Source organism: Lissotriton vulgaris, chromosome 8 (assembly GCF_964263255.1).
Source record: "Lissotriton vulgaris chromosome 8, aLisVul1.2, whole genome shotgun sequence".
NCBI lineage: Eukaryota > Metazoa > Chordata > Amphibia > Caudata > Salamandridae > Lissotriton > Lissotriton vulgaris.
This window is the reverse complement of record NC_141696.1, coordinates 1556850202-1556876392: the sequence shown is the minus strand read 5'-3', so window position 1 is coordinate 1556876392 and position 26191 is coordinate 1556850202. Positions and strand designations below refer to the sequence as shown.

General features: G+C 50.2%; 1 pseudogene across 1 annotated transcript in view; it reads left to right on the top strand.

Annotated features, from left to right (window-relative positions):
- The window catches only part of LOC147700391 (uncharacterized), a 78791-nt pseudogene that overhangs the window by 45501 nt on the left and 7099 nt on the right, over positions 1 to 26191 (top strand). The gene's annotated exons all lie outside the window — the stretch shown is intronic.

Sequence of the window (26191 nt, the reverse complement as noted above, 5' to 3'; positions counted from 1 at the left end):
CAGCAACGATCCGGGAGGATGCCCTTGTGCTTTTTCTTGATGCACAAGGGGCCTTTGACACAGTCGACTTGCCTTTCTTCTTCGAGGTTCTGACTAGACTGGGCTTTGGGTCTCAATTCATGTCATGTGTGAGACTCCTTTATACTGAACCTGTATTAGGTCAAGGTTATTTATTAAAGGCACGTCCTCGATATTTCAACTCACACGAGACAGGGATGTCCACTCTCACCCTTGCTCTTTGCCCTGGTCATGGAGCCACTATCCATATGGGTTAGGTCTGACCCTCTTGTTAGAGGGCTGAGATGGACTGGAGAATGGGAGTATAGGATCCCCCTCTAGGCGAATGGCATTCTGCTATAAATCACAGGCCCTACCTTTACTCTTGACAGAATAATGCACAGTGGAGAAGTGTGGCTCAATGGTTAGAGCGGCAGACCCTGATGCAGAGGTCTGACCCAGGACCAAGGGTTCAATTTCCTGCCTCGGCGGGTCTTGGGCTCAATTTCCTCGGACCTGATAATTCTCGCCTCAGTGCCTATTCTAATCATGGGTCCCACTCTGCAACTCTGGGCTTGCTTAATCTCCACAACGGCCCCAACAGAGCTGGGATGCCTGGCTTCACCTTGGGGTTGCCCAGGAGTGGACATTTCACAGGGAAAAGCCAGGAAGGGTTCCACAGCGGTGTGCGTTACAGCATCAGGACACCCAAGGGTATTAGTGCACTTTACAAGTACGAATTACATTTACATTACATATTTACACTGTACTTCCAGATCACTACTCCTGAGGCACAGCCGGGAGCGCTTTTTAAAAACTTAAAACTTTGTTGATTTTAAAAACTTTGTGTGTTGTATACTGTGTCACTGCCACTCCCCTTCCTCACCTGATCGATCCTTTGTTGGGCTGATCGCTTCTCTTCTCCCCACGCAGCAGAGCTAATCGCTGCAGCGGGAACGCCCAAATTCGCCGCCAGCAGAGAGTGAGCCGGTCCTGTGGCCACGCCCACTCGCTCGAGGCCACGCCCCTTCGCCTTCTTAAACATGTGTATCTCACGTACGCGCAGCGGACGGGCGCAGCGGGCGCGCCTAAAGCAAGCCTGTCTGGGCCCGTCCGGGCCCGGACGGACCCAGGCCCAGGGACTCTGCCGGATCCACCCCCCATTCGTCTGATGTACCCAGCAGACACGCTCCTGCATCTCCGACCCAAAAAAAACCCAGGATGTCGTTACATTCACGACGAAGGTAGACCCTTCACAAACTGCACGCGCTGCAACCCAGTCACTCAGACCCCAGCCAATTCTAGATTACAGCTGGGTCTCCTCAACTGTCGCTCCCTCCCCAAGCATGCACTTGAAATCAATGGGATGATCCAAGATCAAGGCATAGACACATTGTTTCTTACAGAAACCTGGCTTTCCGACAGTACTGATTCGGACATTGTCACCGCCCTTCCCCCAGGTTACCTCATCCAAACCCTTCACAGACCCAGAGGAAGAGGAGGCGGGTTGGCTATAATCTACCGAGAACACCTCATCTGTAGAACCAATTACGCCAACATTGAAGACTCTGAAAGCTGCCATTTTTCCCTCCAAACCTACCCGGCGCACTCCCTCTCGGGACTACTAATCTACCGCCCTCCGGGCACTCTTGGGAAATTCCTCAATGCGGTCACCGAAACGGTTTCTCAACTTGCCTCCTCCATTTCCAACTTTCTTATCGTAGGCGATCTTAACCTCCACTTCACAGATCCCACTGACCGGACCGCTTCCGACCTGCTTGTGGACCTTCTGTCACTTAACATTCGATTGGTTAATAACGAACCCACCCACGACAAGGGACACCTCTTAGATCCCGTCCTCACCAATGTCGCCAATATTACCACCAGTCCTCCTTTGCCACTGCCATGGACCTTTCACTTTCTAATCCCCATCTCCTGGGAGTCTCCTACTGTTACCCCCCAGTCCGCGAAAATCAAAATCACCGACAGACGTTGGCACAAACTCCTACCATCCGAATGGTCCACCATTCTCTCTAATTCTATTCCAACGCTCTCCTCTGACCCAATTACGGCCGATAAACAGTTTAGCTCCTGGATCACATCCTCTTTGGACACACTCCTCCCCAAAACCGCCACTCTCAGACATACCAAACGTATACCTTCGGCCCCGTGGTATACTCCAGAGCTCAAGTCACTACGGCAGGACTGTAAAAGAGCTGAACGTTCCTGGAGGAAGGAGAAATCCAATGCTAACAAGGATGCCTATTTCACCTCCCTATCAATATACAAATCTTCCATTGGCAAGACAAAAAGTCTATTCTTTCAGGAAAGAATTGAAAAAGCCGCCTGCTCTAGCAAAGAAACTTTTACCATCCTGAAAGAACTCCTCAAGGTCCCAGACCCCGGCCCGAGAAACCCCCCAGACCCCAAAGCAGACCAGGAAAAATGCCATCAGCTAGTCAGCTTTTTCCAAGAAAAGATTAAAAAAATCCTCGACTCCATCCCTTCTACTAATCCGAGCGAGATTGATGATCCCCCCGACACTCCGATCTCCCCCCGCCTATCCTCCTGGGGGCAAATAACCACCGAAGAAGTCGAGAATACGCTAAAAACCATCAAAAGCGGATCTCCCAGGGACCCCGCCCCGCTACGGATCCTCAAGGAAGTAGCTCCCATCATCCCCCCCCTCACCCATTTGATCAACGCGTCTTTACAACAAGGAGTCGTCCCCCCTAGTTGGAAAGTGGCAGTTGTTAAAGCGCTTCTAAAGAAACCCTCCTTGGATCCTGCGGAATTGGCCAACTACAGACCAATATCCCTCCTCCCCGGGACCAGCAAGATTGCTGAGAAACTGGTGAACAAGAAACTATCTCAGTTTCTTGAATCCAATAACCTGTTAAAAAACTCGCAGACAGGTTTTCGTCCAGGGCAGGGCACTGACATCGCCCTCCTGGCGGCGGTGGAGGAGGCCAGAGCACTTTTAGACGAAGGAGGATCAGTGGCAGTGATCCTCCTCGACCTGAGCGCGGCCTTCGACACCGTCAACCACCAACTCCTGATCAAACGGTTCAAGAGGGTAGGAGTGGAAGGCACTGCTCTATCCTGGCTTTCCTCCTTTCTGGCCCAACGTTCCTTCCAGATCTGGGAGAATAACACCCGCTCCTCCGAAACACCCCTCCAATGTGGGGTGCCTCAGGGCTCCTCCCTGAGCCCCACATTGTTTAACATCTACATGTCCCCATTGGAGGAGGTCGTCACCCCGTTCGGAGTGAGCATCGTCAGTTATGCGGATGACACACAACTAGTTGTCTCCCTATCCCACCCTAGTCAACAACCTGCGGACTTATTCAACTGCTTGACGCAGATACAAGGGTGGATGAACAGCTCAGCCTTAAAACTGAATGGTTCAAAGACGGACATTCTCCTTCTGGGTCAGAACATCTGGCCACCCTGTCTGGGCCCCCCGACCCAAAACAGGAAGTAAAAAGCCTGGGTGTATGGATCGAAACCGACCTTTCATTCACCACTCAAGCAAGGGCTACTGAAATCAATGAGAAAGATCCTGCCCCTACTTCCACTCACCTCGCAAAGACTTCTCATCCAAGGCCTTATACTTTCCAGGCTCGACTATAGCAACTCAATCTATTTGGGCGCACCCGAAGCAACTCTGAACAAACTACAGAGAATCCAAAATGCGGCTGCCCGGATCCTCACTAATACCCCTGCCAGAGCCTCAGCCAAACCTGCACTGAAGCTCCTTCACTGGCTCCCAGTGAGGGAACGAGTGATATTCAAAGCCTTATGCCTGGCCCATAAACTACTGCAGAATCAAGGCCCCCCTATTCTTAGGAAATTCATAAGACCATACAAAGCCCCAAGATCCCTCCGATCGGACAAGGAGTCCCTTATCATCCTTCCCAGATTCAAGAAAGCTCGCACGGGTGGAAGACGCTTCTCGGTCCACACCGCACGCCTCTGGAATGCTCTCCCCGAGACCTGAGAAAAGAACCTAACTACTTACGTTTCAGGAAACGGCTGAAAACTCACCTGTTCCCTTAACTTAACTATCTCCCCACCTGAACCTGTCGTCCCCCCCCCCTTTTTTGCCCCCAGACCCACAGATGTAGGGATCTTCAGCGCTGGGATACCTCAGGGTGACTACGCGCTCTATAAATTTTTTTAATAATAATAATAATAATTCCGGTTATACCTTTACCTGGAGTAAGTCTCTGATTTATCTCTTGCATGGCCGTGCTTATATAATGATTGTGAGGCTCATATTGTAGCAGCAGGGTTTGCTGCTTGGGGTTAAATATTACCTGGGTCCCAGGCACACTCGCAACCTGGAGCCACCGCTCACCCGCCTGAGACGGGATGTCAGCCATTGGAGAGCATTGCCTCTGTCACTTTTAGGGAAATCCGCTTTATTTAAAATAATGGCACTGCCCTGTTTTCTATGTGCACTTCAGAACATACCCTATTCAGTCCCGGAATCCTATTTTCAGGTGATCCAAAGCGAAATACACACATTACTCTGGGATGGTGTCCCGCATGGATAGCTGCTAAGAAACTGATCAGGAGTTGGTATGATAGCAGGATTGCTCGGCCCGGCACGCACAAATTTTATTGGGCGACGAAACTTGTCATCATTAACCACTGGGCCCTTCTCCCTGAGGAAGGACCAGCCTACCGGATGAATAGGAGAGTCCTGCAACGTGGAGCTCTCTACGGGAAAACACATACCACGTCCTTTCCTAGCCCCACCACTGTCCCACAACGCTCAGTGCTTTGGATTGGCAAGGTAAGATCACAAAGGTCACTTCCTTATGGGACACTGTTCAGCTGGACACCTACCACACAACAGGGCTTTGATAAGTGGAACTTAATTGGCCTGTCCATCGTGGGAGATTTATGGACACGGGTGGGGTAATTTCATTCTCTGACCTCAAAGTGAATAACAACTAGCACCTACTAAAACCTACTGAACTCTCCAAATACGGCACACCATGGAGAAGAACCCCCTGAGTTATCCCCGCTCAAGGATAGATAAATAGATGAATACATGCCTAAAAGAGTGATCCCCCTTACCTATCATAAACTAATAAACAACACACCTGATCCCTTGGCTAGTTTAAATGATCATTGGGAATGAGATCTTGGGGGGGGGGTGGAGTTTGAAGGGTGATGAATGGGCCAAGGCTCTGGCATCCCCCAGGAATGTGGCCATATGATCATGGTTTTGTTTAGTGAAACTAAATTACACAGATGTTACTACGCATGTACAACTTTGGTGAAAATGGGGCTGGCCATGTCCGGCCTGTGTCCTAAGCAATGTGGCCAGGTAGGGACGTACTTCCACATGATATGGAGTTGCCAGGTGCTTCATAGTTATTGGGAATTAGTGATCGCTTGTCTAAATAATGTTTGTGGGAGTAACTAAGTCTTCAAAGTGGTGTCTACTAAATGTTTGGGAGGCAACTGACCTTGCCCTAATGGATCAGATCTGGATGACTCTGGGGTCGATGGCAGCTAAGCACAATATTGCGTGAATGTGGAGGGTGGATCAAGGACCACAACTGAGTGATTGGAAGCAAGCCATGAACTGGTGTATGTTGGCAGGGAGAGTAGCCTCTGAAAGCAGGAGCTGTCCTAATAAATGGACCAAAATATGTGGAAAATTGAATGATTATTTGGGTGGAATGTGCATTCCACCTGAAAGTTCCAGTTGAGATGTGCTATGCTTTTAACGTCTCAATTTTAATGCCACTTAGTGAATTTTGGGGGGAGTAGGAAGAAAGACTAAGGGTTTCAAAAAAAGATTGGAGATGGTTACTGCATGCATGTTTCTTGCTGCCACACAATGTAATGATTATTGTCACTATTTTATTGTTTATTTTACTTGCAATAAAAGAATTGAAGAAATAATTCTTCCAAATCCGTGAGGGTCCTGAACCTCTACATTGATCGCACAATGGAAAATTCTGTGAACAATCAGCACTTTCTGGGCTCCTCTGGGGGGGAAAAGGGGCATTCAATACAGAAGAGGAACATCTCCAGATAAATTGTCTGGTGCATCAAGATGTGGTATGGCCTGGCCAAGAAGCAGCCCCCGGAAGACTTACATGCCCATTCTACCAGAGCAACGGCTGCTACCACAGTGCCGGTGTGGGGCTGCAACGTGGCCATCAGTTTATATGCTGAAAAAGCACTGCACCCTGCATAACCAATTCCAGCAGGAGGAGCCTTTTGCCCAGGCTGTGCTGCAGGATTTCCTGGTCTTATACAGTCCACCGACCCATCACCTGGGGAGGTATTGCTTTGGTATCTCTTAACAAGATGAGAAATCTGTGATTAATCGTATCCGTCAGAAGACAGTATTACTTACATCAGTAACGCTCTTTCTGATTGAACTGCAGATTCCTTGTTTTTGTCGATTATTTTGAAAACATTCAGTTGGTTCAGCAATTCCTTCACCCTGTAGACGACTTTCACTAATTCCATATTGGTAAAAGAATGGAGCTTGTAAAAGAGATTATGTATCAACCTTTTACTATAATCAGCCCCAATGCATAAGACAATCCTGATCCAATTTACATCCGCTAGACCCTTCTGGTCGCAGGCTTATATAGGGTTTGTAGGTTCTCCAATCACCTTAAGTACCCAGAGCAATAACTGAGCTGCTCTGTACAGTGGTTTTTCATTGAGTACCAAGTATAGGCCAATTCATCTAGTGAAATACATAGATGGAAAAATAGATGAAAAATGAGTATCAAGGAAACCTATTTATTTCCGAAATGGGCACAACATTTGTAGTTCAGGAGCAGCAGTTATTTGTATATCTGAATTTGTGGGTACCCGTGCTAGTATATGACTAGGAGGATTTTTTTTTAAATGTCTTCTTTCTTATGCCCTGATTTACATTTGAATGTCACAAATGAAGTGAAATCGAATTAATAATAACAACTGTTCTACTATTCTATTCTCCCACAAGTTTTCCAATTAAAATGGTGCCTCGTTTGTGTGGGTAGACTGTGACAAGAAATGTTGGGCCAAAACTCAACATGGATACTTTTTTCACTCCACCTGCCCCTTTTTTTTGTTGCAATGTTAGTAGCTGTAGCATTCGGATCTTGGAAACCCTAGCAAACCTGTAAATTTTTTAAATCTAGACACCCCAGGGTATCCAGGGTGGGCTGACCTGCCTGGCTTTCACTAGGTTTTATTACCCAGAATCCCTTGCAAACCTCAAACTTTGACTACAATAAAGAATTTTCCTTACATTTCTGTGATGGAGAGTTCTGGAATCTTCAGTGAGCCACACACTTCCTTCCAATCGGCTTTCCTGCAAGTCTCCTGATAAAAATGGTACCTAACTTGTGTGGGTAGACCTGTTGCCCGCTAAATAAAATAGCCTAACACACAACATGGACCCGTCACATTTTTCCAATCAATACTGGCCCTATTTTTGATAAGTAGGTAGCACTGGATTTTGGGCCCCATGCTCCGATGGCACCTATGGAAACCTAGCAGACCTGCACATTTTTAAAAACTAGACACCTAGGGAAATCCAGGATGGGTTGGCTTGCTTGGATTCCATGAGGTGTTTCTACCCAGCAATGCCTTGCAAATCACAAACTTTGGCAGAAATCAAACGTTTTTCTTACAATTCTGCGATGGAAACTTCCAGAATCTTCATGAATCCACTAAAGTCCAACCACCCATCATTAACTCACTTGTGCCGCTAAAAACGCAGCCCCACTAGTGTGGCTGGGCCTAATGCCTATGACACGAAAGGATCAAACAAAGGTTAATTGGAGCCCTTGCAAGAAGACTCCTATTGACCTTGGTTTCATCTGTTCCTGTTGCTGGCACAAAGCCCCAACAACGCAAGTGGCGCAGCGGTCTCATTGGCACAAGAGGAGCAATGCTGGGTTGTAGGAATTTTGTGGATTCTTGCGTCTTACAGAAGGTTTAATCACAGAACTGTAAGGAAAATGCATGGTTTCAGGCAAGGTTTGAGGTTTGCAGGGCATTGTGGGTAAGAAAATCTCATGTGATTAAGACAAGTCATACCCTGGAAATCCCTGTTGTCTACTTTTCAAAAATGTCTGTGGTTGGTAGGTTTCCATGGGTGGCAGCCGAGCATAGTTGCAAATCCCGCAGCTACCCCTTTTATTGATCTCTCCACTTAGCACTTTAGGGCCTTTTGTGTCAAGGTCTCTTGGCCCACCCACACAAGTGAGGTACCATTTTTATTGGCGAGACTTGGGGGAATGCTGTGTGGTAGGAAATTTGTGGCTCCCCACAGATGCCAGAAGTTTTCCTCACAGAAATGTGAGGAAAATGTGTGGTTTTTAGTAAATGCTGGAGGTTTGCAGGGCATTGCTTTTAGGAAAATGGCATGTGGTGCCTGTGAAGCACACCGCCATGGACTCCCTCAGATATCTAGTTTTCAGAATTGTCTGGGTCTGGTGGGTTTATCCTGGTAGCAGACTACCCAAGCCCAAAAGGTGCAGCCATTCACCATTGCAAGTGGGATGATACTGGAAGTTAGTCACACTCTCCTGGCCCATATGTAAAAACAGAACTCAAAAGAATCAAATGTCATCTTGCTTGCCACTGGGAAGAGATGCTTTAGTCCGTAGGGGAGCAGAAAAACTGTTGAGGTTTTAGGGGTGAGTGTAGGGCCTGATGTTAAGATGGGAAATACCCGCTCCATTATTTTATCAAAATATATATATTTCTGACATACAGTGGGCTTTCTGCCCTCTGGGAGGCAGATCGGGTTAACCTCATCTGCACTCGGGGGTGGGCGGGGGGCTGAAAAACATTGTCCCCTTTAGTTGGTGTGTGGGCATAACCATTTCCCGGGTTGGCAGCCCCAACCCTCTATTTGTGTTTTTTATTTCCCTGGCAACTAGTGGGCTATCTGCCTCCCCAAGGGGCAAATCGGAGGGTTTACCCCCATCTTCCCCTCAGGAGGGGAGAAATACTGTGTCTGCATTTATTTGCGGTGGAATCATGGCCTTGTGTATGGTAGGAAGCGTGCACCCCTCTTTTTTTTTTAAACAAAGTAATTCCCTAGCGTCTAGTGGACTCTCTGCCCCCCTGAAGGAGCAGATCAGTTTAATAACCCCCATCTAACCCTCCATGGGTAAAGAAAGGCTGTCTACCCTTTTATTAGGGGTGGGGGCCTACCATACCCATTCTGGGTAGCCCCCACCTCTCTATTCCTATTAAATAAATTATTTCCTGGTGGGCTTTGTTCTGCCCAATCCCCCCCGGTGGGCAGATCGGGGGCAATCGCCCCATCTGCCCCTCGGTGGGGCAGAAAGACTGTTTACCTGTTTATTAGGGGTGGGGACATTTTGGGTATCACACAACCCTCTATTTTTTTAAATAAAAAAAATCCCTGTTGGATGCAAAGTTCCAGAATTGCCTAATGAAAATTTAAAAACTACGTAATCAATATAATTTGATTCAGATATACATGGTTCAAACAAGCAAAATGGAAGGATTCAGAATTTCATTGAAATTAATTACAATAAATAACATATGATCCAAGGTTAAAACTAGTAAAATCATATTACAATCAATCAATACCGGCCAAATTTACCGTTGATCAAAACTAATAAGAGCAGACAATCAACTATCCCCGTATTGGGTTCTGCCTTAACACCCAAACCCATCCTAGGTATTTAGCTACTGCTATTGAAATAAATGGCAACGTACTGGTACATATCAGCCTTTCAGCATCAGAGCTTCTATTGGTGGGTCAGCATGTCGTGTTACAAATGCAGTAGAGAACATCTGAACACCAACAGAATCAGCATGGGCAGAGTACTATGGCACTAGGATGTGCGCCCTACCTGCCCATGCTGGCACCATCCATATACCGCCCTTCCATCCTGGGCTGAGTCTGACTGCACAAAAGTCTCCATGTAATACACAAACGTAGGTGGGCTGCATCGGTGTGCCAGGCTGCGATGCCACACTCAACTCACTGATCAGATTCATGTGAGCGCCTTTGTCCCTTGCATTTCTGTGGCTCCGAGTCCACTCCCTCCGGGTCTCAGTCACACACTGCCCACCGTCTAGACATGGGCGGAGCGACGCACCTGGACACCCAGATTTGCTATCTCGCTGGAGCTGCTCCAAGCTCGCGTCTCCAAGGATGATTATCGCGCCAACCTTCAGCTCTTTGAAAACTAGTGCGCGGTGGTTCTTTCCAGTGACAAGAAGGCTGCACTTTCAGCAGATCGCATCATGTCCCAACCAGGGATCGCAGAGCAGGAGTGTCACAGTGAGATCCTTCCTTAGCAGGGAGGGATGTGCAGGAGGCGCTGGGAGACGGTACAGCCGGAGCGGAGATAACAGAAGGGAAAGAAGGGTGTGATAGATGGAGGGGGAGAAGGAGAGGAAACATCTGAGGTTTTGCTGTAAATTGGGCGACAGAGAGGGGAGGAGGGGTGAAGAGGGCAGTGGAAATATAGGTAGCGGGAGGGGTGAAAGGTAAGGGACCGAGAGACGGTTGTAGGGTGGAGCGGAACTCCGCGGAATTCTTCAGAGTTTTTAATGTAACTCCGCACAATTCTGCATAGTGCAAACCCCCAAACTCTGCCCACCCCTAGTTGCTATTCAAGTGTAGTAGGCAGGCTTCTGGCCTTGTGTGAAGGAGGCTCCTTGTCTGTGATGTTGTGGCTGGTTGATAAGCGTTTTTTCCTGAGCTGCTGTTCTTGTACATCGCATTAAATAGAGGTGTACATTGAGTTGGGAAAAGGCGTTAGCTCCCAAAAGGTTTTTTTGGTGACAGTTTTAGTTCCACTGATTGCACCAGTAAGAATCACTAATCTATTTTTATGTATTCTGGGTTGTGTTTGATGATCATCAAGCTCCCAATTTCTGGTGCACTCACAGTGTATGTATTTATATTTTTGCAATATGTTTTATTGGTCTTTAAATACAGACAATAAACATAGCATGATGTGGGCGATATACCAACCTGACAAGGTATCAATTATAGTGTAATACATATTTTCAAAGTAGAACCGTTCTAAATCAGTTATACTTAATAACTACAAGGGCACTCTACTGGAAGACTGTCATTTATTCAATGAAATGCGGGCATGTTTTAGAGAGGCAAGATTTATGAGGCATATAGCACGTATACAGCATTTTACATCCTGTTCCCAGGTCCACATTACATTTAGAGTCATTCTTATGCGCTGCATGGGAATCTTTTCAGCAACATCCCAGTAAGCCACAGCTTTAAGCCACTTGCAGAGCCATGAACCTGGTGGGTCAAGTCAGTGTACGGCTGTTCTTCTCCTGCCTGATAGTAGGGTCAAAGCAATACATGTATTTTGTTGTTTGAAACACCCTCATTCAACATGTTTACTCTTTTCTCCTTAGTACAGCCCTAGTAGTGGACAGGACTATCTTATTTGTATAAAAATCTGCTCTGTTGTATAACTTATGTAGGTCCTTAGGAGCTAACTATTTTATGTGTCAGTTTAAATGTGAAACTCCCAGAGCTTATTTTAGCATGAGTCCTGAGACAGGTGGCTTCAGTTAGCCCCACACATCTTCCTCTCACTTGGATGGCATTGGCTGAACTGGTTGCCCGTTGTCTGAGCTCAGCATGGCCAGTAAAACACTAAAATCTCAGGGTCATCTCAAATGATTGTCAGCAGTTTGTTCAAGACAGGAGAGTTGTGACCAAACTTTCAACATGCCAACCTTACTGCCATTTCTAATGCAAACACAAAAGAACTACCCCCTCCATAAATACCAAACCATTAGTGTGCCATCTTCAAGTTAATAAATTCAGCATTTTCAAACACACAGCTGCTTTATTTGCATCCACACTGTGTCCACCAGATCATGTTAACTTCACTCAAATGTGGGAGGATAAAGGCATTGCCTGGCTACTCTCTGCAGTGAACCTACAGATACTATCATCATTGAAATGCCACGGGTGTGGCCAGGCACGCAGTGGCGGCAGACGCACACGGGTAGAGCTCCGGCCTGAGCTCCCCTTCCCCAGGCCGATACTCCGTCACAATTCTTTTAAATTGGCACAGGCCACAGGCGGAGCGCTAACACCCTGTGCTTTGCCCTCCTGCCGACTTTGGTGCCGATCGGACGCCGCCTGCCTCTCCGGGCTACCCTGAGACATCCTTGCCGCATCGTGCGCCGCCTGGCTGGCGGGCGCGACTACGAGAGCCCGGGCTTATGCTCGGGGCTGGGCCTCAAGGTGAGGCCTCTGATGCGAGGCGCCAGGGGCTGCCTGGCGGTACTGCATTAGCCTTGGGCAGACGTCCCTTTGACTTGCGGGACCCAGCTGCTGACAACACCCACCAGCAATTGTACTCCCTGCACCCTCTGCTCGTCGGCGCTCAGGAGCCCCGGAGCGCGGGGTTTTGTTGGACGTCATTGGAGGGGCGGAGATGGCGGAGGACAGACTCACTGGAGAGTGCGGCCCTTCCCTGCCGGCTTGATTGAGGGCCGCACGGACGAAGGTAGAGCACGTCCCCGACCTGCAGTGCGACCCCCACGAGGCGCAACCGTCACAGTTTTGGGGCCTGCCTTTGGCCCTGGACCCCGGAGTGGGCTGCCCCCCTCCCTCCCCACCTGCAAGAAAACCCCAACAGGTTAAGAAGACTATGACTATGTATAAGGCACTGCCCTGACATATTTCCTGTTGGCAGTAACAGGTGTAGAAAAGGTAGAGCCGATGTCGACCAAGAACCTTTAAGTATTGCCCGGCGTTAACCGCCTCTCATACCATTCGAATCTATCAAACAAAGAGGCAGGCGCTGGAGACTGGAAGGCAGGAAACAGGAGTTTATTCCGACGGAGCAGAACACATCAAATCAGACAACAGGGTATCTTCTCGAGGTGCTCTAACCGCATCTCTGAGGCCTGGCCTCTTATACACAGGTTTATGGTCTTTATTGCAGTTTATTATATGTGGCACATTCTTGCAAATACTTTGATGTATGGAAAGACATCCTCGGAATCCCCGCTTCATGCCTGTTCCCACGCACATTTACAGTAGAAGTCCCCTCCCCGGTCTCCTCAGGTGATGACTGTCGCGCAGCTGGACATTCCGCCGATTCCCGGAATGTGTGTGGCTGATCGGATCTCATGGGGTGGGGGCTTTGATCAGTTGTGGATCCTTTGATGAGAGAAGCTTCCTACTGTATGGGGGCAATAAACTGCATCTGCAGTGCCAGGTGGCGGCCTGGGAACGAGCAGGACAATCGGGCACAGAGGAAAGGGGGGTTTATCAAAGGATACAAGATCATGAAAAGGGATGGAAGGAGGTGTTTAGCTGGGAACGGGATGTGGTTCTGAGGCAGGGTTGCGCTGAAGGGGAGGTTTATGGCCCAAGCATGTGAGGGCGGGGGCTGTCAGCGTGTGGGGGGATGCTTGCGAGGTTAGATGGAGAGAGAGACGCGCTGGCTATCGGCAGTGGGCAGAGCGGCCATGGCATTCAAAATGGCTGCTACTTACACGCACATACAAGCCAGAAAAGGGACAAGATGGCGCCGATAATGTTGATGTCGCAAACTAGATTTTAACAGTCCTCCCTTTTCAACATATCTAGCCAGCTTGTCAGTCCATGTCTATCCCCATTATATTCCTAACCTCTACATCGTACAATGCTTTCATGCGTTCTTTTTCGAAGTCCAGAGTCTTAGGGCAGATACAGGTTGCACATAGTGAACACAGAGGCAGCAAGCATTGAATACCCAGGCAGAATCCACATATTTTGACAATCGGTATCAGTATGATCATAAATTACCTCCACCCCCAGTTCTTCACGGTACTCCAGAACCAACCCCCAAGCGACCATTCTTCTTGTTCCTGGTGAACTTCTGAGAAAAGTCTGTGGAGGTGTTCAATGGCTTTGTACACTGAGGGTGAATTGTCCGGTATGTAGGTGCAACAGCTGGACCCAATAATGCGGCATGCTCCTCCACGATCCGCTAGAACCACATCTAGAACAAGGCGGTTCTGAAGAGCCACCAGGCGGACCGCCTGAAGCTCGGCTGTATTGTTCGTGAGGATGCCAGCTGTAATGTTCATTGTCGTTTCAACTGCTTGGGTCAAATGTCGGATGGCACGGCTGTTCGCCATCGGACCCCAGAGTGGAACAAGTCCCTTCAAAGCGTCCAGGAACTGTGCTCCGGTGGAGTCGGCTTGCTCAATGTCTTTTGCTCGCCTCTGTCGGTGACGGTTTGCTGGAGCCACATAGGTCGGCGGAAGATAGAAGGCAATGTAACAGGTACCCCCCCAGCCGTTGGGGAGCCAGGTGTAAGCTTTTGTACCACAAACAAAGTACATATTCGGAGAAGTGACAAAAGAGGGTGGATCAGTTGAGTCCAAAGTTCTGGTGATGCGGCAAGCGCTGTGGCCTACCAGCTGTGTCCCAAGTCTTTCGATGCACACAAGACCTGAGACATTGACGACAGATAGGGCCACAGTCAGGGTGGCAGCTGTTCGTTTCCGGAGGTAGGAGAAGGTGGGTCTGGTTGGGTTGTTGAACACCTGCATTTCAATCCGTTCTTTGACAGGGATGTCCATATGAATAGAGTCGTTGGATGTCAGGGGGCAAAAGTGTGCAGCAGTTCTCCCTGTTTTGTTCTGCCAGACCCCATGAAAGAAATGTGTCATAGTTCTGCTGGAAGTGGCATTATCCCTGTTGCTTTCTTGCAAGAGGATCAGCCAAGCAAGGCAGGAGCCGTGAACTGAGAAATGTGAAGGGATGAAGGGGATGGAATGTCCAGTGGCGTGGGGTAACAACCCACATATCCAGCAGTTGGTGGCATTGGTGGCAAGATTGTGCTGGTGCAGCAATTGCACGAAGGAGTTGTTCCAAAACTCCTTACGTCTTTCTCGGAGTTGAGGTGAAAGAGAGACCAGGTAATGTTCTTTCATTGTGGTAGGCTGTGCAGTGGTCAGAAATGTCTTATGGGCTGGTGCGCTCTCTTCCACGATCCAGAGGGTGGTCATGAGGAGGAGGCAAAAGAGAAGGGTGATAAAGAGAGCAATAGTCTTTGAGCTGTGGATTTTGTCAGTCTTTGGGTTTCTGTAGTGAATCTTCGGATGTCCGGTTGCTTCCATCATCTTCATATCGGGCGCTTCCATCATCTTCAAGGGGCTCGGTAGCGGGCAGAACCACAAACTTTGGCTTCTCTCCTGGCAGCCTTAGTAGTGTTAGGCTACCACTCTTGAGAATTGTAACTTAGTCAGTGGTCTGCTTAGCCGGAGCTCCCTCCTTTCGTCGCAGGTTATACCCTTCTCTGGATGGCACAGTGGGATCGGGAAATTCTGTTAGTTCAAGCGTCTTTATCAGGATAAAAGCTCAGGGATGGTCGATCTTTGTTCAGGAGCTCTTCTTGGGTGGCCACGTCTTCGTTCGTCGTCAGGGTTGAGGAGATCTTTTTGCAGTGGTGTGCGTGCAGCCAATTCCGTTTACCTTCCACTCGAAGAGCTGTACGGGTGGTGATCAAGACTTGCCAGGGGCCCGTCCACCGAGGTTCCAGACTCTTTGCACGCTGGAAATTTCGGACTAGCACAAAATCACCGGGTTGGATGTCGTGTCCGGGGCCCCTGTAAGCATCAGGAATGGCATGCAGCACCTGTTGATGGATAACAGACAGTGCTTTAGTCAGGATGTACAAATAATCAGACATTAGGATGTCCGGGACGTCGTGAATGGAAGTTGGTTTTGGTGCAGACCAGACGCTCATGGGCCGGCCGAAAACGACCTCGTAAGGCGTCAAATGGTGTTTGGTGGGGGTGGAACGCATTGATAGCAATGCTAGTGGGAGCGCATCTGGCCATTTTAGTCTTGTGGTAGCCACTATTTTACCTAGTTTGAGCTTCAGTGTGGCATTATGTCGCTCAACTAGTCCAGCAGATTGGGGGTGGAAGACTGCATGAAATTTTTGTTTTACACCCAACCCCTTCAAGATGAGTTGGATAACTTCGGCTACGAAGTGGGGGCCATTGTCGCTCCACAAAATTCGACTAAGGCCGTAGCGACGGAAGAATTCTTTCAGTAGTACCTTTGCAGTGGCAATGGCAGTGTTATCGCGAGTTGGATAGGCTTCCACCCACTTGCTAAAAGCGCACACGACAACAAGCACATACTTCAGACCTTGGCATCTTTCTAGTTGGAAGTAGTCCATCTGCAGGACTTCAAATGGATGATTGGGAACCCCAAACCCTCCCCGGGGTACTACAGTTCCTTTCCCAGGGTTGTGTTGCAGGCATATCAGACATTGTTGGACCAGACGTTTAGCAGAGTCTGCGATCTTGTCGTTGTGCCAAACTTTGGAGACAAGTTCGGTCATAGGGGCAGATCCTATGTGTGCAGGAGAGTGTGCCATGGTCAGTATGGGGATCAGGTATGAATTGGGTAGCAACCATTTGTTCGTGTCTTTTGTCCGCCAGCAGCCTTCATCGTCTTTCAGTCCCACCCGTGCCCATTCAGTCAATTCATGTGGTGAGCTGGCCATTTGGATGTCTCTAATAGTCTCCCTAGCGTCTGTCCATTTTTCTGCTTGTGACCGGGTCATATACATGCGTGTCGTTGTCCTATTCTCAGCAGTGGTTCGGGCAGTGTTGTCGGCCAGTGCATTCCCCTGCCCAATGATGTCTGTCACCTTTTTGTGTGTCCTTGGCATTTTATTACAGCAAGTTGCTTGGGAAGGAGGACCGCTTCAGTCAGAGCAGAGACTAGATCTCCGTGTAAGATGGGTGTGCCGTGCAAGGTCAGGAATCCCCTCTCCTTCCATAGGAGCCCAAAATGATGAACCACCGCGAAGGCATACTGGCTGTCGGTGTAAATGTTTGCTCTGGTTCTTGCTGCTAGGATACATGCTCGTGTGAGGGCAATCAGTTCTGCTGCCTGTGCCGATCGTTGTGTGATGCGGGCTGTCTCTACTACAGTTCGGGCTGTGGTAACTGCATAAGCAGCTGAGGTGGTGCCGTCAGGGAGTTTGATGCAAGAGCCGTCCACCCATAGCTCCCCGTCAGGGTCTGGGAAGGCTGTGTCTCTGAGGTCAACCCTACTCCTAGTCTGTTCGTCCGTGAGGGTCACACAGTCATTTACAGGGGACACATTGGGGTCGTTCTCAGGTAGGGGCAACAAAGTTGCCGGATTCAGCGTGGTGCCTCTTTTCAGGGTGATGTGGGGGACAAGCAGAGTCAGTTCGTACCCAGTCAGGTGTTGCGTCTTAGTCTGGTTCAGGAGGGTGTCGACCGCATGGGGTACTAACACCGTGAGGGAGTTCGAGAGTACGATACCCTCACTCTGTCGGATAGAGAAAGCAGCGGCAGCTACAGCTCGAAGGCAGGCAGGCAAAGCTCTGGCTACGGGATCAAGAGTGGCAGAGAAGTAGGCACATGGGCGTTGTTTTGGGCCAATGGACTGGGTCGAGACAGACAAAGCGCATCCCTCCCTTTCGTGGGTGTAGAGGAAGAAGGGTTTCGTGTAATCGGGGGTTCCTAGGACAGGGGCTGAGCAGAGGGCGTCTCGTAGTTCTATGAAGGAGGATTGGCACTCAGGGGTCCAAGGGAGCGGGAAGGGGACATCTTTAGCCAGCAGGGAAAGCAGTGGTTTCACAAAAAGTGCTGAAATTTGGCAACCACTGTCGGCAAAAAGAGGTGAGGCCTAGCAGGGAGCGGACTTGTTTCTGGGTTTTACGGACAGGGGTCTCTAGAATGGTCTGAATCCGGTCGGGGGTAAGCTTTCTCCCGTCTTTGGACAAGAGGTGGCCTAGGTAAGTGACCTGGGGTTGGCAGAATTGCAACTTCTTCTTGGAGACCTTGTGGCCATTTTCCGCAAGGAAGTGCAGGAGGTGGATGGTGGCTGTGACTGCAAGTAGAGTGGTGTCGGCCGCCAAAAGGATATCATCAACGTACTGTATCAACACCACTCCATCGGGTAACTGGACTGCGTCCAGTTGTTGTGGGCGTCATCGCAGTCAGACTGCTGGTACTGGTTCTGTCGGGGACGGTCAAATGTGTTCGGTCTGCCTGGCCTGTCGTTGCTGGTGTCGTTTGTGGACCCTTGTCCCTGTCCTCTATTTCTTGGCCCACCCGCTATATCTCTTGTGTCCCTATTCTTATTCATTTCTAATAGGACCGGACACTGAGATTTCCAATGGCCGAATCCTTTGCAAAATGCACACTGGTTCTCGTCGATGTCTTTTCGTCCAGCATAGGGTGCGGGTGTACATTCTTTAGGGGGTGGGTTTCTAGGAGCATTCGACTGGTAATTTCCCTTGTACTGTTCTCGTCCTTTAGTCACCCCTTGCAACTGCGCGATCATCACCCTTTCTTTCAGGTCCTTTTTCTTTTTCTCAGTCGCCCTATCATTCTCGTTCTTCTGATGCTCGTAATACTTGGCCATCTGGAGGATAGCCACAGGTTTGGAGGCCGCCCAACTACTCTCGCTAGCCTGTAGTTTCTGAGAGACTTCCTGCGACAGACCTTTAACAAAGTTCTGAACAAACAGATGATGTCCGGTTGCAGTGGTCATGTCTTGGCCACTGTAATCGGAAAACACCGTTTCAAACCGGGAGAAGTATTCTGACACGTCCTCCTGGGGTTTCTGGTGGCAGGCCGTTACTATCGACCAGTCCACCTTCTTTTCTGGGATCAGGGTTTTCAGTTTCTGCACGATTTTGTCTGAGAGTTCTAAAATGGGCTTCAAAGGTTTCTGTCCAGGCTCTCGTCTGTCCATGCCATTGAGTTGTGACCAGGTATGTCCGAACAGCTCAAGGTGGTCGACTTTCCGGATTTGCTTCCACACATCAGCTGGCAGACATAACCCGAAAAACAAATCAATGTCAGCTAGGGTCATAATCGTTGAACCTAAGGCTGTACCTAATTCAGTATAAAAGGCAGTGGGGTTTTTTCGTAAATCGGGCAGGGATTTTTGGAACGTCAGAATATCTTGCCGATCCCATGGTTGGTAGACCCAGTTATAAACTATTCTCCCTTTTGCATCTTGATGGTTAACATCATCGTGCGTTCCCAGACCTCGTGGGGGAACCCAGTAGGGAGAGGCCTCCCTTATAGGCATCATGGCGCTAGCTTGTTCTATTCGAGGTTCGGCCGCTACAGGAGCCGTAGGTTTAGCTTCCAACCCCTGTTCAGTGAGGTGGCGGAAAACTTCAAGCATACGCGTGAGGAGGTCCGTCACATCACACTCGCCCTCATCCCCGATGTCAACCTTTCTATATAGAGTCGTAAGGCTCTCGGACCTTTGTCTCGGCATTGGTCCTCATAAGCATTTAGGGTATGGTAACAAAATCGCACAACGAAGTGCCGTCTGTGGCTCTCAGCATATGAGTTGTACATATCCATTACGTACTCCTCACTCTCCTTCTGTTCCACTACTGTCTTTACTATCTTGTCGATCCCTGCTCGCTCATCCTTGCTCAACCTGTTTATTCTAGTGGAATCTTTCTTTCGGGCCTCAGGGTTGTCTAATACTGCTGCTTGTGCTGCATCGAGTACAAGGGGTTCGGCCGGCGCGGAGGCCATGAGGACCGAGGCCCTGGTACTATTCTCATCTGTGCATGGGGGTGGCGGGTGTTATACTAAGGGTCGGGAAGGGGCATATGGAGGGGGCATGTAGATGATCGGAGGACCTAGTAATAGATTATTGTTCGCTCGCTGTTTCAAGGGTAGCTCGGGGTAGAGCATAGAGGGTGTTCTCACAGGACACTGACTCGATGTTTCGGACTCTTGTTTCTGTTTGGCTTTCTCTCTCTCCTTTATCTCTTCCTCTAACTTTCTGGCAGCTAGGTGAGCTGCTTTTCGTAGTTCTTTCTCTAATCTGACTTCGTTTCTCTTTTTACGTTGTTCTGTTTCTTTGCGCCACATGCCGAGACTATCAAGCATAGTGGGCGTTGTTTTATTGTTACGAAGGGCTGTTTCCAGCGCGTTCATTTTATCATCATCGAAGGATTCTATCAGTGGCCACTGACTTCACTGATCCTTTCTTGTATATTTGTGCCATAGCTTGCTATAGGCTATAGCGATTAGTCCATGCTTCATGAACATGTCCTTATTAGGGGTGCCTTCCAGTGGAGCTGGATGGTTCATCTCTAATAAGCGGTCCGGGCTGAACCAACTACCAATCAGTGGGGAGAAGATAGGCATGACAGATTACAACGGGGGACAAAGGTCCGCACTACCTATCCTTCACTACTTGCAAAGACTAGACAGAATATTTCTATTCTACGTTATTTGCAAACAGAGAATATCTCAAAAGAACCAACTTCGAACAGTCAATGTTCAGACAATCAATCAATCAGTGGGGAGAAAAATAGGCACGACAGATTACAACGAGGGACAAAGGTCCGCGTTACCTACCCTTCACTATCTGCAAAGGAAGAGAGAATATTTCTATTCTTCCCCGTTTGCAGGCAGAGAATATCTCAAAAGGAACAAACAATCGAAGAGTAATACTAGTATTTTCCAAACAATCAAACAATCATTTCGCAATTTGTCGTGTTACACGACCTTACCCGGACCGCATGGACAGTTTCTCGTCTTCCACATCCAGCGCCCGATCATCCACTATTCTCTGTAACTGTCACGGCACTCCTGATGGTTCCCAGTCAGGACCGTAGATCACTTGAGAGAGGTCTGCTCGGAACCGGTGAAGTTCGGATGATCGGCTGCCAGACGAGGGTCTATTGGGCAGGAGCTCTCCCGATCGTTGCAGTCGTTCACTCTGTCGTCAGGACCTCTCTCACTGGATCCACGTGTCGCTGATGGGCCCCACGTTTGGGACGCCAATTGTAGAAAAGGTAGAGCCGATGTTGACCAAGAACCTTTAAGTATTGCCCGGCGTTAACCGCCTCTCATACCATTCGAATCGATCAAACAAAGAGGCAGGCGCTGGAGACTGGAAGGCAGGAAACAGGAGTTTATTCCGATGGAGCAGAACACATCAAATCAGACAACAGGGTATCTTCTCGAGGTGCTCTAACCGCATCTCTGAGGCCTGGCCTCTTATACACAGGTTTATGGTCTTTATTGCAGTTTATTACATGTGGCACATTCTTGCAAATACTTTGATGTACGGAAAGACATCCTCGGAATCCCCGCTTCATGCCCTTTCCCACACACATTTACAGTAGAAGTCCCCACCCCGGTCTCCACAGGTGATGACTGTCGCGCAGCTGGACATTCCGCTGATTCCCGGAATGTGTGTGGCTGATCGGATCTCATGGGGTGGGGGCTTTGATCAGTTGTGGATCCTTTGATGAGAGAAGCTTCCTACTGTATGGGGGCAATAAACTGCATCCGCAGGGCCAGGTGGCGGCCTGGGAACGAGCAGGACAATCGGGCACAGAGGAAAGGGGGGTTTATCAAAGGATACAAGATCATGAAAAGAGATGGAGGGAGGTGTTTAGCTGGGAACGGGATGTGGTTCCGAGGCAGGGTTGCGCTGAAGGGGAGGTTTATGGCCCAAGCATGTGAGGGCGGGGCTGTCAGCGTGCGGGGGGATGCTTGCGAGGTTAGAGGGAGAGAGAGACGTGCTGGCTATCGGCAGTGGGCAGAGAGGCCATGGCATTCAAAATGGCTGCTACTTACTCGCACATACGAGCCTGAAAAGGGACAAGATGGTGCCGATAATGTTGATGTCGCAAACTAGATTTTAACACAGGGAGGGGCTACTGACTGGTGAGCCCTGTGCCCAGTTGTGCCTGTGGGAGCCCTGCACAACGCGATAACCACCTGCCTGATCGGTGGCTGCGCCGGGTGATTGCCTCTGACCTGAGACGCACCTCAGCTGCTGCGGACGGCGCCTGGTGCCCTGGGCCGCCTGTGGTCGCGGCCGGGCCTGGACACAGCGATAATGACACTTCTACGCTAGAGGGGAGGTGGAGCAGCTGCATCAAAAACGCCGGCTCTCCCCGAGGCCCTCCTGCGCTGCTGCGCCTCTAGGCCGACGCTTCTTGGTTCATCAGACGGGACGTTTCCTGCTTTTGGTGGTTGTCGCAGAGAGCACAGGCTCCTTCATCTGTCACTCTGCCCATGTCTCGGGGTGTAAAAACACGAACTGGCACCGGAGGCGCACCACCGAGGGGGAAGATGGATACGTTGCCGAAACCGACGGACGGCGACCACGTGGCGACGAAGCTTGACACCATGTTGGCCGCCATGGAACGACTGGAAGAATCGCTCCAGCTCACCCGTACCTCTTTGGAGACCAAAATAGACAGTGTCGCCATTGACCTTACCCATCTTCGTGCAGACCATAAGAAACTGGCGGAACGCACAACGTCTTTGGAAGGCACAATGGAGAATTTTGGACCCCGGGTCACCCAGATCGATAAGCAAGTACGAGATCTCGTGAACAGGGTCGAATTTTTGGAAGATCATGCGGAAGGGCGGGCACGAAGAAACAATGTCAGAATTGTGGGTGTGCCAGAAAAATGGGAAGGAAAGGAACTTACGATACACTTGGAAGGCTGGTTGAGGACCCTGTTGCCGGAGGGCACCCTGTCGCCACACTTCGTGGTGGAGCGGGCGCACAGAGTACCGACAAGGCCTCTCCCCACGGGGTTGAATCCCAGACCGCTACTCCTCCGGATCCTGAATTATCGTGACCGCGATTCCATCCTACGCAAAGCCCGGAGGCTCAAGGATGTCCAGATCGACAACGCCAAGATGTTTTTTCCCAACTACACAGTCCAGGTGCAGCGCCAACGGCACTACTTCCTCACTGTGAAACAAAGGCTGCGTCACCTTGGCCTTAAATATTCCCTTCTTTTCCCTGCCAGATTGAGGGTGGTGGCGCAGGACAAAACACATTTCTTCACCAGCTCAGAAGAGGTTGAGATCTGGCTGGACGACGGCGTGGATACAGCACCCCGTCGGATGCTGGGGCCCTATGCGGCGCCACGCAGTCGCGGGCCACGGCGACACCGCAGGCATAGATCACCAGCGGCCCGCCAGTCGCAGGTGACAGTGGACCTTACCCCACCTGCAGAACTTGTCCTCCTTGAGCAGCAGGATGCCCTCCGCAGAGTAGCAGAACTCAGTGGTTCCCCAACATTGGACCCTGCCCTGGAGGCCAGCCCCCGGGCCTTCCCCAGCGAGGATGAGGCTACTTATGGGCTACCTGACTCCCAGATGTCCACGTAGCCACCGGATGTCACACCACAAACAGCGGACCTGATTGCTTGAGGAGCGACAACAAAGCGTGACGAAGAACCCCTGGTCTGAACCATCCTGGTCACGGTGGCTGCGTGTGCCCTGGCCGGGTCGTGAGCCACGGGGGTGCCTGGGGCAGAGACCCCATCTGGACACATGGCCAACGATGCGAGTCGCAGTGAGTACTACCACCGGTACCAAATCATTGACATGACGCCAGGCTGGTGGCGACCCTCTACTGCCCCTGCTTGGTGCGACTCGGCCGTTGGAGACCTGGTTGTATGGGTGGCGACGGGGCTTGTCTGACCTACCTGATTGTGGTTTGCCCCAATTGACATATGCACTGATCGCTCATCATGCTTCCTGTCTGACACTGACTGCTTCACGAGGCCTGGGGAGGGGCGAAGCCTCCTTTGAAGGCCATACTGTTGCGATACCGCAGCTTTGCCTAGCATATAGCGACCCCCTGCACTGAAATGTTAATTAGCTCGATAGAGAGTTTGGACGGCGGCATGTTTAGCAGCCGACCTTTTGGTACTCTACATTGGTTTGGACTTTTGGGGTTTGTTATATTCCTTAATTTACGATTCTTTTGTTTTTTTTGAAGAATTTATCCCTATTGTCAATGGAGGTGTATTTAATTGTTTTCGATGGGGGTGAGTGGGGGCTGCAGGGGCGGGGTCTTGTGGCGGGGTGGGGGTGGGGGTTACTTAATGTGGTAAAATGACTACGATCAAAATATGCACCTGGAATATAAGAGGTATGAACACACCATCACGCAGGTATCAGATTTACTCCTACCTTAAACGTCGTCATGCCCATATTGCGCTCCTACAGGAGACACCTTTAGACAGGGCGGAAACGCAAACGTTACGCCGTAGATGGCGCGGGCAACTCTATGTCACGGAATACTTTTCCTATGCCAGAGGGGCGTTGTTATGGGTGAGGCCCGGGACTCCTTTCACAGCAACACACTCTCACGTGGACCCAGAGGGCAGGTATGTAGTTGTACAAGGTAGATTGGATGGGCAGCCGGTGGTTTTGGCTTCCTTATACACCCCTAACACAGACCCAGGGGGTTTCCTCACACAGCTCTCCGCGAACCTGGCGCCTTGGCACGGTGTCCCATGGGTGCTGGGAGGCGATTATAACTGCATCCTGAATGCCACACTAGACCGCTCTTTCCTGCCCCACGCCGCCACACCAGCGCATGGAGCCATGAAAGCAGTCACCACCTGGACAGCGCAATGGGATCTGCATGATGTTTGGTGCTCTCGCAACCCCAACGCTAGGGTATATTCCTATTACTTGGGCGCTCACACATTACACGTACGGTTGGATAGATATATGGTGTCCAGCGACCTTCTCCCCCTTGTAACAAATTCACACTACATGGGCCGCACCCATTCCGATCACAATCCACACATACTAGAAATAGTATGGGAGCGCCCGCATCCACTCATTCCCACCTGGAGGTTACAACCAGCTTTGCTTCTTGACGCTCCTTTTCGTGACTCCCTTTCCGCACAAACAACACAATACTTCGAGGACAACACTGGCACCGCGTCCTCCCCCCAAGTCGAGTGGGACGCCTATAAAGTTGTATTCAGGGGACACTGCCTGGGCACACAGGCGAACCTGCAGAAACAGCTAGAGGGGGAACTGACACAAATTGAAATTGACCTGCTCCAAAAGGAACAGGAGGCGGCGGAGGGCGATGACGGATCTCTACACTTGGCACGCACAGAGCATACACGCTTACTGGAACGGCTATGTCACATTAATTATGCGGCCCACTCGGCGCGTACGCATCATCTCGGTGACAAACCTGAGAAATTGTTGGTCTGGCTGATCAAACAGAAAGATCGCACTGCGCCTGTGACCGCGATATGCACTGGCCAGGGCGAGGTGGTGTACACACAAAGCAGGATACACACGGCCTTTGTAGATCACTTTCAGGTTCTATATCGCTCCCAATTGAGTGTCCCAGCGACAGACATCACCGACTATCTCTCAGACATACAGCTGCCGAGATTAACTGCTGCGCAGCAGGGCGACTTGGGTGCACCGCTCACATCTGACGAGCTACGCACGGCCATTTTTGCCCTATCTAATGGCAAGTCTCCTGGCACGGACGGGCTGCCTGCCGAATTTTTCAAGGCATGCTCGGATATTTTGATCCCAGAGCTGCAGAGGATGTACGCGGCATCCGCTGAGGACTCCTCTCCCCCCCTACGCTGAACGAGGCCACTCTCATCTCCCTCCTGAAACCCGGCAGAGATGGCACGTGCTTGGGCTCGTACCGACCGCTGGCCTTGTTGAGCACCAATTACAAGATACTTGCCTCAACTTCGGCTCAGCGTCTGGCCCCTCTGGTCCCAACCCTCGTGCACCACGACCAGAATGGTTTTGTGCCTACACGTAGTACCTCCTACAACATCCGCAGACTATTGAGAGTGCAACGTTATGCCACGCAACAATGGCCTCGATCGGGGTGCCTCGTGTTGGACCCCGAGAAGGCCTTCGACTCCGTGGAGTGGCCCTATCTTGGGGCAACGCTGGAGAAATACGAACTCGGTGATGACTACATTGATATGGTCGGATTATTATACCAGAAACCTACAGTGCGAGTACGCACTGGTAGACTGCTATCTGAAGCCATCCGGGTTGGGAGGGGAACCAGACAGGGTTGCCCCTTGTCCCCGTTACTCTTCTTGCTAGCCATGGAGCCTCTCGCAGCACTATTGAGGGCAGGGCGAGGAATGGGGAATCCCGCTGGTGGATGGCTTACATGCGGTCTCATTGTACGCCGATGATTTGCTCCTATACGTCAAGGACCTGACCTGCCTGCCACCATCCCTGTCTGACACTTTTCGAACCTTTGAGGCCATGTCGGGACTCAAAGTCAACTGGGCCAAATCTGGAGTGTACTCCTTTAGCCCGGATGCGCAGGAATGCGACATCCACATCAATGACGGGAGACTCGCCTGGTACC